Source organism: Hylobates moloch, unplaced genomic scaffold, assembly GCF_009828535.3.
Source record: "Hylobates moloch isolate HMO894 unplaced genomic scaffold, HMol_V3 SCAFFOLD_9, whole genome shotgun sequence".
NCBI classification, from domain to species: Eukaryota; Metazoa; Chordata; class Mammalia; order Primates; family Hylobatidae; genus Hylobates; species Hylobates moloch.
Window position 1 is genome coordinate 41,873,906 of NW_026652284.1, and position 14,152 is coordinate 41,888,057.

Genomic DNA, 14,152 nt, shown 5'->3' on the forward strand with positions numbered 1-14,152 from the left:
TGCCAATATATACGGAACATTTCTTTTTGAAAAATATTTTAATTTCTAGTAAACAGCCTTAGGGCAGAAGATGATATTTACTCTGAAATAAAATGTGTGTTATAATAAAATTATGAAACATTTAAATTTGAAGGGAGAAAAAGCAGTATTTTGGGGGAATTCCTCTGTGAGTGTATTAGATAAATTGCTACAAAAATTACATTACCTGTTAGTAATGACCACTTCTTATTAAGCACATACAATGTCCCCAGAACTGTAATAATGCCCCATTAGTAATGACCATTTCTTATTAGGCACATATGTTGTCCCCAGAACTGTAATAATGCCTTTCACACATTTTTAAGTTTCATCCCGCAAATATCCCTAAACCAAGTATTGTTATCCCCATTTTACAGATGAGGAAACTGATGTCCAGAGACATTTAAAGAGGTTGTCTAAGATGTTCAGCTATGGAGGGGCGAGGGCTTCATACCAAAGTGGGTACAAGGATGGCTTGGCCCACCCCACCTTATCACAGTGTTGTTTCAGCTGTTAAAGAGATACGTATGAAGCACCAAATGTATTTTTAAATGCTTTATATTAAAGTAATATGGCTCAGGCACCCACACTAATTATATTTTACTTCTGAAAATCTACTCTTTTGACCATTCGCTGTTTAGTATTAATACCAGCTTCCTCCAGAGGGTGAAGGACGAAAAAAAGCCTTGATTTTTTGTTAAATCAAACAACCATGCTACTTGTTAATGGCTTAAATGCACAAAAAAGAAGGTAAACTGTTTATAAATTGAGTTCTGTTCATTTTAAATTTTCCTTCTTTACGCTACTGACTGTGGATCTATCAAAGTTGGCTGAATAATGAAAGATTTGACAAAGAACAGTAACATAAGACTGTGGTTTCATTGTATCTTACTGCACAGAGCATATGAAGAGCAGAGATCACCTAATTTTACTGCTATTTTTAGTAAAGCCCTCAGCTATGCACATAGTAGGCATTAATTCAAATGTTCACGGAGTTGAACTAAAATGTTAAGCGTTCAGTAGAATATCTAGCACATCCTTTCATATTGTAAAGGCCCAGTGAAAATGTCAGATAAAATCTTGGGAAGTGAAGTTGGGAATGTGTATATATTTGAAACGATACTCCAGGTACCTCCTTTTGATTAGAGTAATCTCCAATATAAGGCAAATACACGAGACTGCTTATTCACAACCTAAGAAACACATTAGCATTGAATTCTGCTTAGAGCGCAAATAAGGGGCAAAAGGAAATGAACACAAGGTAGAATTTTACAGCAGAACCAGTAAGTTCACTTAAAAAAAAATAGTGAATATTGTTGATCTCATTTGTCAAGAAACACCTAGAGTTATTTTCCATCTCTTGAAGAGTTCTTTGTATAGAAGTTGTTAGAACAACTGGTTCTTTGCCTTAAGTATATTCTGAAAAGAACAGTTTGTTTTTCACTTCTGTGGATTCAGACTGAACTGTGGGATAACTAATCTTCAAAATAAGACATGTAAGACGATAGACACCTATTTCTTGCAGCACATACTTTCATCTTTCCAGCACTTAACATGCCTTACATAAAATCATTTTCAAGCCTAGAATGTTAAAGGTAAGGCTTCATCACAATCTGCACTTGAAATATTATTTTTGGGTTCAAGAGACAGGAAGCTCAGCAATGACTAAGTTCATCCACCTTGCCCAGGCCCAGTTCAGCTCTGCCGTTAAGCTCCTTGAAAGGAAAGCAGCAGGCTTGGGCTCCACTGGGCAGAGCTAGGTTGGGTCCAGCTGTGCCTGAAGGTAGGCACTGCCTTAGGAGGGAGAAGAGAGACTGGTGTCAGGGGGATGTGGGTCTGAGACCATAGGCTCTGTCCCCTCTATCCAGCCTCCCCTGACCAAGACGCCCTCCTCCTTCCCAAGCTCTCTGATGCCTGCCTCCACATTCTGCGCTCTCTCCTGGAATCTCCTCCCCTCTTGAGTCTTCCAAGCTGAAAAAAGAATCAACACAACTACAGGGAAGTCTTTTCTGACCTCTCCTTCTGAGTCCCATCCTTCCTCCCGGGCTCTTGCCTTACGGTCCTCATTCCCGAATGGTGAGAGGTGGTAATGACCCTCCTCCCACAAGGATGGGACACCCGAGGGCAGCTGCCTGGCTCCTGCCTGCCCAGCACAGCAGATACTGGCGGACAGCAGAGTTTGGAATCTCTTTTAGAGATCTCCTGTGACACGTATTTAGTTCAGGATGTGCCTTTGCCCCAAGATAAAAGAATACAAATCTAAAAACCTCACCTAATATATTATGAAAGTGGCTCTGTTCACTTCCGGCCTCCCCACTCGCGCCTGCTATTAAAAAGAAAAAAAAACAAAATCAAGCTCACTTAAGAGGCTCTCTAAGGATTATAATAATCTAAAACCAACATTAAAAGTAATCTGATCAATACTTTAAAAAATTACAGACATTGCTGGGAGAGGAAAATACATCTTTCATTAGACATGAAAACTTTGCCTTCAATATACATGAAAATAAAATGTACTTTTTTTTACATGATTCCATCATGCTTTTACGTTAAAATGATACCACCTGCTTCTATCTTGATTAACATTTAAACTTCTCATTCCTGTTTACTAAAGAAAAATAACTGCCCAAAGTGAAAAAGGGAGTTGGCTTTTAGAAACAGTTCTTTTATTCTCAGTCTCTAGCTTTCTTGTTGTTGAGTGAGAAATGAAGTTTTCTCCTATGTTTTAACAAGAAAGAGCATAACTTTGCTTGCAGTAAAAGGTAGTTGCTGATGTTTGGTGCCTCACGATCTCTTAAGCTTTTGATTTTGGGCACAGGCAGCTTCAATTTAAGAAGAGGAACACAGCAGCAACCATTTGTTGGCTGCCTGTCACCAGCCAGACCTCATGCCAGGCAGGGTGGATGTCTTCTATTTACCTGCCCTGCCCAGCACCTATCATTCTCCCACTTGACAGATGGGGAAGCGGAGACGTGGAAGGTTTCAATGACTTGCCTGCAGCTGAAGGAGCTGCTGTCCACCTCGGGGCCATCTGTATTCTAAGCCTGTGCCCTAAGACTGCTCTGGATGGTCATGGAAACATCTGTGGCCACAAGGACTGAAGAGGGGCCAGACCTGAACATCAGCCAGGAAGGAAAAAAGGAAAAAATGCTGGCCAGCGCCCCCCTCACCACCCCCAGCCTGTACGATGCCAAGCCCCAGGCTGCTTTCACAGCAAAACTCCTTCCTGCTACGGTGGGAGAGTGTGTACCTACTACAGGGAGAAGCCGCGGTTAGGAGTGCTTGCTGTGCCGGAGGATACATCAGTGAGGGGGAGTGAGAGGCAGGAAGATGACGTGAAACTTTTTGAGGAGAGGCATTCATAAAATATAAAAAATAGGCCCAATGAATCCAATATGAGGCAGTGACAATAAAAGCCCTTTGTTTGGTGAGATTCTCCAAGGGGCTCTCAAAATGTGGCGACACCCTCCTTCGTGGAAAATAAGTATTCTAATATCTTTATAAGGAAATTAGAATATATTCTGGGCAATAGAAAACTAACAGTCTAGTCATGACCTGATTAGATAAAAATCAGCTTATCCTGGTGAAGCCTGAGCCCATCTCTGGGGACGGATCCTTCAACCATGCAGACCCACACAATGCAACTTTCCCCCAAGCTCTGCCCTCAAGGGAACCACTTCAAAGGGAAACTGTTTAATCAAGTTTATAAAGGCAGAAGAACTAGAAGGCAGGACACCCCCACTAGAGTATTTGTTCATTCAGCAAGTGTTTACTGAGCATCTACAAATGTGCCAGGCAGTGAACAAAATAAACACTATGTGGCGCTCACATACATGGCAATCAATCAATCAATCAATATAGTATGTAGTATGACAGCATGGGTGCTGAAAAGAAAAGCAGAGCAAGGATTTACTAAGGTGGAAATTACTGTTGAAGACAGCGATACTGTTGCGGGAATATTCTTAGACGCTGATGTGTAAACAACGGCCTCATGGTCATGGAGGCAAAACCTAATAGGGACAGGTCGCTGCAACTCTCCATTTGCTAGACATCTGGCAGAAGCAAATCATCTGATGAGTGATAATTTCATCATCTGTAAGACAGAGGAAGAAAGTACTGCTTCTGTGAATTTAAAGTTTATCAACAGGGAATCAGAGATCTTAGGAGAAAACAGCTAAGAATTCATAGATAATATAATAGCTAAGGAAGGGATTCAATCATTCAATTTATACTCATGCCGGGCACTGTTACTAGCACTGGAGGTATTGACACGAATGGAAAAGACACAATTCCCTGTTTCTGTGGCATGCTCAGGCATTCACATACATTCCACAGAACAGATTGCACAATTCAGGGTAGAGATGGGAGGAGATTTTATGGTTGGATTCTAAGGGAAAATGTAAACTGTGCCTATAAGGAGGAGAGGCTGGTGTGGCTGCAGGTTCTAGGTTCTAGGGTCAGAACATGTGAGTCCCCTCCCCCATTTACCACTGCATGACCTTGAAGAATTGTCTCTCTAACTTTAGGTTCCTTAGCTGTGCCATGGGGCTGATACCAGGGCTCATGATAGTAGAGGGGGCAATATATGCTAGCTACTGTTCTTTTTAATGAACTGGAGAAAACATTATCAGATGAACATCATAGACTATAAAGGCAATTTGCAGATTAATAGAAGGAAGAATTTTTGAACAATTCAAACTGTCCAAAACTAGAATTCATTGGCTTTTACAGAAGTGCTAGCTTTTTATCCCAGGAATGCTTCATGCAGAGGTAGACTTAACATCTGTTCAAGAAATTTTAGAGGGAATTCCTATAATGGGTGGAAGGAGGAGGCAGGTGAATGTCAAGTTCCTTTCTAATAGGTTCTATGTTTCTTTGAAACTTCTATTTTCAAAGCAAGAAGAAAGGAACAGGAAGACAGAACATGAAGGCAGAATTTTAAAGATTAACTGTAATAAGAATTTAAGCATTAAAAAAATCATTGCAATATATTAAGAAAGTGACAAGAATGGTTTTGATAAGTAGATTAAATCTAAGAAAAAAAAGACAGTAAAGAAGAGGGAGGTTTAAGCAGACTGGATGAAAAAAGTAAAAGCTGAAGAAAGAAGGAGCAGTATGTGCGGCATCTCATCAGTCGTGGGCACTGGAGACCCTGCATGGGTGTGGCTCTGCCTTGGTAAGCTGTCAGCCTTTTGTTCCTCCCTGTTCTAGTAGCTGTGATCTGTGCCAGGGTTGATCCCTCACATCCTTTATGGTCCTGAGCCTCAAGCCTCACATACTTCTCATATAGCATGTATGAGAGGGCACAGAATGTGTACAGCGCCTCCAGCAGCGCCTTCCTTTCCTCCAGGCCAAGGGAACCACTGGAAAGGAGCCATTTATTGGGCTAAAATACTACCAACAGGGGCCCCGAAGGGGGTGGCTGACTGGACAACAGAGGCAGCTTCTAATGTTATCGAGATTTGGATGTTTCTGCAATAAACTGTGCTAAAAGGTCACGTTATATTTGCATGTAATGTGTCAGCTTATTTCTGAGATTACGATAGTCTTTGGAAGACATTTAGCCAGAGAGTACAGTTTAGTAATCACCTTGTTAATCCTCCACTTGGGACACAGTAGCCCTGAGGCCACTGGCTCAGAGCTGAGATGCTATCAGAGACCACTGGGTGTAATGCTTGCCTCTCTAGACCAACTCTGACTCAGGTGGTTTCCCTTACATTAGCCTAGAGGGGATCGAACTCTTTTGTGACATTCTTCTTTCTTACTGACTACTAGAGGGAAGATATTGAATGTTTCTCTTTTGTTTAATAGCTCTAAAGATAGACGGAGGCTTTTAAACCTTCATCTATTTTACTTACTAAGGCATTCTGGATCACTCCCAATGTTGTTTCTAGAACTCAGGAGGTGAAGCTTTCCTGTGTTTACAAGGATACTTGAAAAGACATTTCAATAAATGCAGCCAATACATCTATGAAGAGCCGATGACTCCTTTTAGCAGGCTAAAATTGACCACAAAAGAAAAGTTATCCTAGGGAGATGATGGAAAAAAATATATAAAACTTATTGTTTGTCTCAGAAAATATTTCTAGTCTTTGGACAAAGAACTACTCAAAATGCAATTTCTCATTTTTCAATGCCAGCTTTTTCAAACAGTACGATCAACAGCAAAATGTGACCTACTTCCTCTGATACCTCAGAAAAGTGATGTGTCATCCCCAAATCCATTTCCCCCACTTGCAGGGCAAAAGACAAATACTTATACAGCCATCCTTCTCTGACAGATGAGAAGGGCTCTTTTAATCAACATTCTCAAAGCACAGTTAATTTTTTTTTTCCTGAAAAGTATCTATCAAATGTTTCCCTATGGCTGGACAATTTAAATAATCCTTGGGTTCAGCTCTCTAACTGAAACTGAAATCCTATAGTAGGCGGGGGAAACTCAAAACAGGGCCTCACAGGGTGCTGGTGAGGGAAGTGATGTAAGGATTACAGTGATTTTTTGAAAAGTAGAATTCTCTGAGAGCACTTGATGTGACAATCCTGATGAAACCAAAGAAGGCCCTAAGACCCCTAGGAGGCCATGGAACACTGAACGCAGAGCAGATGCAGGACTCATGCTGGTCTAGTCTGAATCCTGCTTCCCTGCCTTTTAGCTCTGTGACTCTGGACAAGAGAATTCCATTTGTGTGATTCCCTTTGACCATGTGTTAAATGGGATCATAACAGCACCTTCCTCACAGGGTGATGGTGAAGGTGATATGGCGCGAAGGCTGGAAGACACTGAGCACAGGGCCTGTCTGTCATACAGAAGGTGTGAACTATATTTTTATAGTAAAAGGGTTATTTTTAATTGGACATACTGGCAGTACTTGTGTATTGTGAGAAAAATCACTTCCCTGGTCAATCCATCCAAACACATGCAAATTCTAGATGTTCTTGTAAAAATGAAATGCATTAAAAGAGAGTCTCCAAAACCCCTTATGGAATTTGAGAAGCACTGTGCTAAACCTGTTTACTTTGAGGAAATCTGACATCTTCACTACGTTGAGCCTTCCTGTCCATAAACAGGGATCTGCCTCTCCATTTATTTAGATTTTTGATTTTTTTCATCAGTGTTTTGTAGGTTTCAGCATATAAGTTCTAGATGTGTTTTATTAGATTTATTTTTAAGTATTACATTTTTTGAGTCAGTGTAAATGGTATAGTATTTTTAACATGAGTTTCCACATACTCATCACTATTGAGAAATACAATTGACTTTTGTCCATTGATCTTATATTCTGCGAACTTGCTGAACTCACCTTTTGGTTCTAGGGCTTTTTATTTACATTTTTGTGTAGATTATTTGAGATTTTCTATGTAGACAATCATATAAGACAAGATAGACAATAAAGAAGAAGCAGGTGTAAGAAAAGTGGGCCAGATGAAAATGAGGGTGAAGGAAGAGTGAGTATCAAGCAAAACCTCCTATCAGTTATTTGCAAGCTTATGCAAGATTATTCTAAAACGTATATGGAAAGGCAAAGGAGTATAATAGCTAAAACAGTTCTGAGATAAAAGAATAAAGAATGAAGAATCAGTGTACTCAATTTCAAGGTATTATCTAGCTACAGTAATCAAGATTGTGGTATGACGGAGGGACAGACACACAGATCAGTGGAGCACAACAGATAACCCAGAAGGAGCCCCACACAAGTTAAGCCAACTGACTTTTGACAAAGGTGCAAAAGCAATTCAAAGAAAAAGGACTAGACTTCAACAAATGGTGCTGGAGCAACTGGATATCCATAGGCAAAAATATAAACGTTGACCTCATACCTTTTATCTCATACTTTATACAAAAATTAACTCAAAATCATAGTCAACTGTAAAATAAAAAAAATGTTACTATTCGGAAACAACAAAGAGAAAATCTTTAGGACCTGTGGCTTGATGAAGGGTTCTTTGATATGACATCAAAAGAGTGATCCATGAAAGAAAACTGATAAATTTGACTGATTAGAATTACAAAAACTTTTTATCTGTGAAGGGCTCTGTTAAAAGGATGAAAAGATAGGCAACAGACTGGGGAAAATATTTGCATGATATACATCTGACAAAGGACTCATATCTAGAACATATAGAGTTCTCAGAACTCAACTTTAAAAAACCAAACAATCCAATTGGAAAATGGGCAAAAGACATTTCAACAAAGAGGGCACATAAAAAGGGCAAATAAACATATGAAAAGATGTCAATATTATAAGGCATTAAAATCTATCACTATTCATGAATGAGCTATCACTATACACTTGTTAGAACAAGTAAGATTAAAAAAAAAAGAGAGAGAGAGAGAGAGAGAGAGACAGCACCCAATAAATGCTGGCAAGAATGCAGAGAAACTCTGTCACTATTTGCCTTGATAGTGGGAATGTAATAGCGTAGAGACACCCTGGTAAACAGCTGGGCAGTTTCTTAAAAAACTAAACATACATTTACCATAGAACCCAGCAACTGCACTCCTGGGCATTTATTCCAGAGAAATGAAAACTATATCCACACAAAAAACTATACATAGTTGTTCAGAGCAGCTTTACCTGTAAAAGCTCCAAACTAGAAGCAACCAAAATGTCTCGAATGGGCAAATAGTTAACTAAACTATGGTATATCTATACAATGGCTGGTACTCAGCAATGAAAAGGAACGAACTATTGAGGCATGCAACGACTGGGATGTATCTGAAGAACAGATGCATAAAAAAAGCAAATGTCACACAGTCACATACTGTATGTATGTAACATTCTCAAAATTAGAGAGATGGAGAACAGATTTAGTGGTTTTCAGGAGATAAGGATGAGAAGTCATAGCGTGCTTGTAAAGCACAAGGTCTCTGTGATACAGAATAGGATCTTGATTGTAGTGGTGGTTACACAAATCTATGCAAGTGATAAAATGAAGTATACACACAAGCTCAACTTCCTGGTTTGATACTGTACTATAATTACATAAGACATAGCCATGGGAGGGTACTGGGTGACACATGAAACTTCTACCATCTTTGCAACTTCTTGTGAATCTGTAATTTCAAAGTAAAAAGTTTAAAGAAAACAGCTGAGGGAAGAGAGAGAGATCCATAATCTGCTTCCCAAATAAAGGAACAATCATGATTTTTAAAAATAACAAGAGGTTAAAATTACAATGTAAGTTGACATGTTTCTCAGGTCATAAGACATTTTATATGGAGAAATAGGCTCACACATTTGTCATATTTTAACATTGAGAAAATAACCTAGGGTCAAACTTTGGCCTAAAAATCAGAAAAATGAGACTATCTCCTAAATTGTTCCAAAATTTTAAAATGAAGTCTCTTTTTGAACAAAAAGTCTTTTTCCATTATTATGGCTCAGAATATGCCATGGATTAAAATGTTTTTAAAATAGTACTGAAGGCAATAAAGCACAATCATATGAAATGATTCATGTCTATGAGGATACTAAATTGAAGCTACATTGAGAAGATGAGATAAGAAACAAAAGAAATTTAACACATTAATAGTGTTCTTTGAAAGAGCTTCTCAATAATTTTCTTTTTTTTTCTTTCTCTGTCACCCAGGCTGGAGTGCAGTGGCGGGACCATGGCTCGCTGCAGCCTCAACTTCCCAGGATCAAGTGATCCATCCACCTTAGCCCCTTGAGTAGCTGGGGCTACAGGCATGCGCCACCACGCCCAGCTAATTTTTATATTTTTTTGTGGAGAAGGGTCTTGCCGTGTTGCTCAGGCTGGTCTCGAACTCCTGGGCTCAAGCTGATCCACCCACCCTGGCTTCCCAAAGTGCTGGGATTACAGGCATAAGCCACTGCACCTGGCCTCAATAATACTTTCATGTACAAATTACAATCATCTAAGCAGAACAATTCTAGATTTCAATGATTTCTTACTGTAAACTGAAGTGCTTTAAAAGTTATATTTTGATAAGGGATTTAAAAAAAAATCAGCACCAAAGAACAAGGATTTGGGGCAGAGTTGATGTTTCGGTCTACCAAACATAAAAAGAATCATTTTTCTTTTAAAATTCCTCATTATCATGTAATCTATTTAGAAGAAGTAGAGTCAGAGATACCATATTTGACATTTCCTAAGTCTCCTTCATGAATTCTACATTTTAAGTGACCACTTTAATAAAGATGTGTGTAGAGTGATGGGAAAAGTTTTGAAAACAACATACGCTTCCAAGTTTAAGTTCCACCTAAATATGCAAGTCAGTTCTAGCATCAGTGATGCAAACAGGGTGGCTTTCTCATCCTATAGCATCTCCCCAAAATGCATCAGGCATATTTAGGATGCGCCTTCCTACCTTCCACCTCTCTACACATACATCACTAGAGTATGGGTTATGACAGCATTTCTGAGATTTAAGGACTATAAACAAGGATAATGAAAAGCTCAAGTGAAAAATGTTGCCTGTGTAGCATAATATGAAATCCCAATCTCTATTTGTAACGAGGCTGTTCCATCTGTTTGGCTTTGAGATGGAAGCATTTCTGGTAGACAGTGCAACCCAAGAATTGAGCCACTGGAACTCCTCAATGGTCTGCTGTGCTTTGTTATCAGAGAAGCTGAGGGTTTCACAATTTCCTTGTCATTAGGGACATGAGGAGCTCCCTCTAGTACAAATCAGTTTACTGTGGGCTGACTGAGTAACCCAACGAATCCAGTACTGAATGTTCTGCCAGTATATGTGGCCTCTAGTCAGTAAAATAGAGCCCAATCCTAATTCAACCTATTGAACAGTAAGATGTTAATGGGGAACCTGGCCTTCCACTTTTGTCTCCTTCACTAGGTTGACACTTCTATTAAATAATCAGAAACAGAAACACATAAAAGGGAAACAGGGTAAAGCAGGCTCGCAGAGATATAAAAGATATAAAATTAAGAAGACCTTTGTCCTACATGGATATCTTATCCTCTGCATTTGTAAAGAATCCGAAAAACACATTTTCTACATAAATAGAACAAAATCAAATCCCTGTCACAAACACTCTTAATTAACTCAGAAATCTGCTTTTATTCTGTCTTCCAAAGGAAGTGTGTGCAGCAGGAAAGCGTACCTCAGAATCTAAATCACGACAGCTATGAAAACAAGTCTGGCATAGCTGACAGATTTTTTTCTCGATGAGTATTTATAAAGGAGGAGTCATGCTTAATCAAATAATTTATAATTACTAACTGTATAAAATCTTTACCGTATCATGTTCATGTACTACAGAATTTCGCATTTTCTGCACAATGGGTTCTAAAGATTATAGCATCATACACAGAATATTAGATAAATAGTCTGACTGCTATCATTTAAATAATGTGTAATTATACGAAATGAGTGATTAAAAAGTAACCTTAATGTTACTTTTGGTTCAAAATGGTAGCAAGATTTATTTAGTTTATCTCTTTTTATTCCCAAATCCCTGTTAAAATGAAAATAATAAACACAGCGGAAAGAACAAGAGAGACACAAAGTGTACAGATGAGTTGGAACTAACCTCACAGGACACTGGCAATCATTCGAAGTGTCTGGGGAAGATCCCAGGGAGAAGTGAGTGCATTTGCCTGACACCACCCCCCAAAGAGCAGGACGTGAGGGCAGGAGAGGCCAAGAGTGTGGGCTCAGAAACAAAGTTGAAAAGACAGAGCTTGTGAAGCACAGAATACAGCAGTAGTGAGCTCCTGAAACCCCACCCTAATATGGCAGTGAGGCAAGCCCTCACACCACCTGCCACCTCTGCCAGCACCCAGGGGGTCCTTGGCAAGCGGGAGCAGTTTGACAGCAGGAGGACTAGGGGAAAGGGAGCCTTCAGAGGGTGGGACCTTTATGAGAGCTAAGGCAAGGAGCAGGACATAGGATGCTTTCCAGAAAGGAATTATTTTTCCCTCTGAAGAAACCGATCAGCCCTAGGAAGGTATGATCTGGGGGAGACGCCTGCTGAAGTTAGGGGTTCTAATTTGGAGAAAGTCAGTTCTGCATGTGATTTCATACAGCACACTCCATCATCAGCAACTCCCACTTCCACACTGAGATTCCACTCTGAGTTTTAGGAACTCCCTTTTAAATGGTAATGGGCAGCCAATCCTCTAACATGAAAGGCAGAGACTACTCAAATAATCAAACAGAACAAAAGCGACCTGAAGGAAAACAAGATATGCAAAGGACATTTGCAGCGAACTTCAAAAGGCCTAGGAAATGAAATAGAGAAAAAAGTGAAGTTAGTGAAGCCCTAAAATAAAAAGCAAACGCACTTAAAAAACCCAACAACAGAAAAAGGCAAAAATAAGCTTTGGAAATTAAATATATAATTAAAATTTAAAGATTCAATAGGTGGGCTTGAAGAAATATTAAGGAAGTGTCCTAGAAAGTAAAATGACAAAAGTTAGAAAATAGGAAAGAAAAGATAATAAAAATTAGAGGATCCATCCCAGCAGACGCAGTAAGCAAGCAATAACAATTATAAGCAAGGGTAACAGAAGACGTTGAAGGGGAGAACTTGTTTAATAAATAATATTAAAAATTAATCAGATGAAGGGATACAAGTACTTCTAAGGCCGGAATATCTAGAGAATAAGGAAACAAAAAATCCACAGTAAGGCAAGTTTCTGTAACATTCCAGAGCACCAGAGACAAAGAGAGGATCTTAAAAGCTTCTAGAGAAAAATCAGGGCACATTCAGGAATCAAAATGGTGCTGTACTTAAAAAGAGCACTTAATGTCTTCAAAATTGAGGGAAATTATTTTTAAGAGATAATAATCATTAACCTACAGTTTTATGCTCGGAGAATCCTTCTTCAAGCAGAAGGATAGAATAAAGATACTTGTAGATATGCAGAGATTCAAAAACATACTTTCCAGGCCCCTTTACTTAGGAGACTTACAGAGGGTGTGCTTCAGTAAGGTGAGAGAATAAACCTACGAAGAAAAAGATATGAGATCCAAGAAAAGAGGGGATTCCATCCAGAAGGGCAGCCAAAGGCGGTTCCCACATTCTGTTGATAAGTCACAGCACAGCAGCTGTTGGAACCGCTTAGAGGGCAACTGGCCCTGAAATGACCCTGCAATAGAGATCCAGGAAAGAGGTCTGTATGAGCACACGTGAAATACTATTCAAAGGCATATGGCAGGAATGCTGGAACATTTGAGAAAATAATCTGACTCCAGGTACGTTAGAAAATATGGCAAAAGACAAAAAGGAGGTCATTAACTCTATAAAAAGAGGACTTTGTCTAAAGAGGCATGGTTAAAGGACACTATGCAGAATGTGTAGCTATATTACATTGTCATAATAAAATTAACTTAAAAACTAAACTAATTACGAAGACTCCCACCTTTATATAATTTCTGCCATCTGGCATATTCCCTGGGCAATTCAAGGGGAAAGACAAATACAAAATGAGTTTAAAACATTCCTACAGGTTTTCCATACAGAACAGAGTAAATTTCATAGATTCAAAACTTACTAAATGAAGCATTCTCATATGGATACTTGGAATCTAGAAAACTAAGAATGACTGAAACCCAAATACTTTACTTTGATGAGCTCTACTAGACTTCTGAGACCCACAAGAGAATACATCAAAAGCATTATTATGCTAATCTATCAGTGAGACCATTGAAGCTGCATCCACAGTGGTGCATGTGGACAACAGAGATCAATGGGCCTCTGGCTTCCCTGTTTGCATGGCACCTCCCCAGACCTAGCAGCCACACAGCATCTGAAGGCTCATCGTGCCTCATCCTATTACAGTGCTGATTTTTCTGCATGAACTTGCCACTGACTAAAATCTACATTTACTGTCTGTCTCCTGCACTGGAACTAAGCAAGCTCCAGAGGACATCACTGCATCTGTTATTCACCCTTACATCCCTTTATATTCAAATATTTAAATGACTGAAAGAACAAAGGGTGTAACTGAAGGGGAGTGGCATGTTTCTCCCACGTTTCTTATGAGGACACTCCACCTTGCTTGGATGTTGGCTGTGGGAGGGAATGGGCCTCAGGGGATTCTGATGCCAGCCCCAACCCCGCCAGGCTTTTCAATAACTATCACCTATTCCCCCAGTCTTCCATCTAGCGTAGTTACATCCATTCTTGTTTCTCCACCTTGGGAA

The 14,152-nt window shown here is 39.5% G+C and overlaps 1 protein-coding gene across 5 annotated transcripts in view; it reads right to left on the reverse strand.

The window, feature by feature from the left end:
* Positions 1–14,152, reverse strand: part of FAM110B (family with sequence similarity 110 member B) — a 155,207-nt gene that overhangs the window by 14,900 nt on the left and 126,155 nt on the right. Inside the window, exon 4 of one of the 5 annotated variants that reach the window (XM_032759729.2) lies at positions 2,291–2,344. The exons of the other annotated variants lie outside the window; for them this stretch is intronic. The gene's annotated coding sequence lies outside the window, so the exon portion shown is untranslated. The remainder of the gene's footprint in view (positions 1–2,290; positions 2,345–14,152) is intronic. 5 annotated transcript variants of the gene reach the window in all.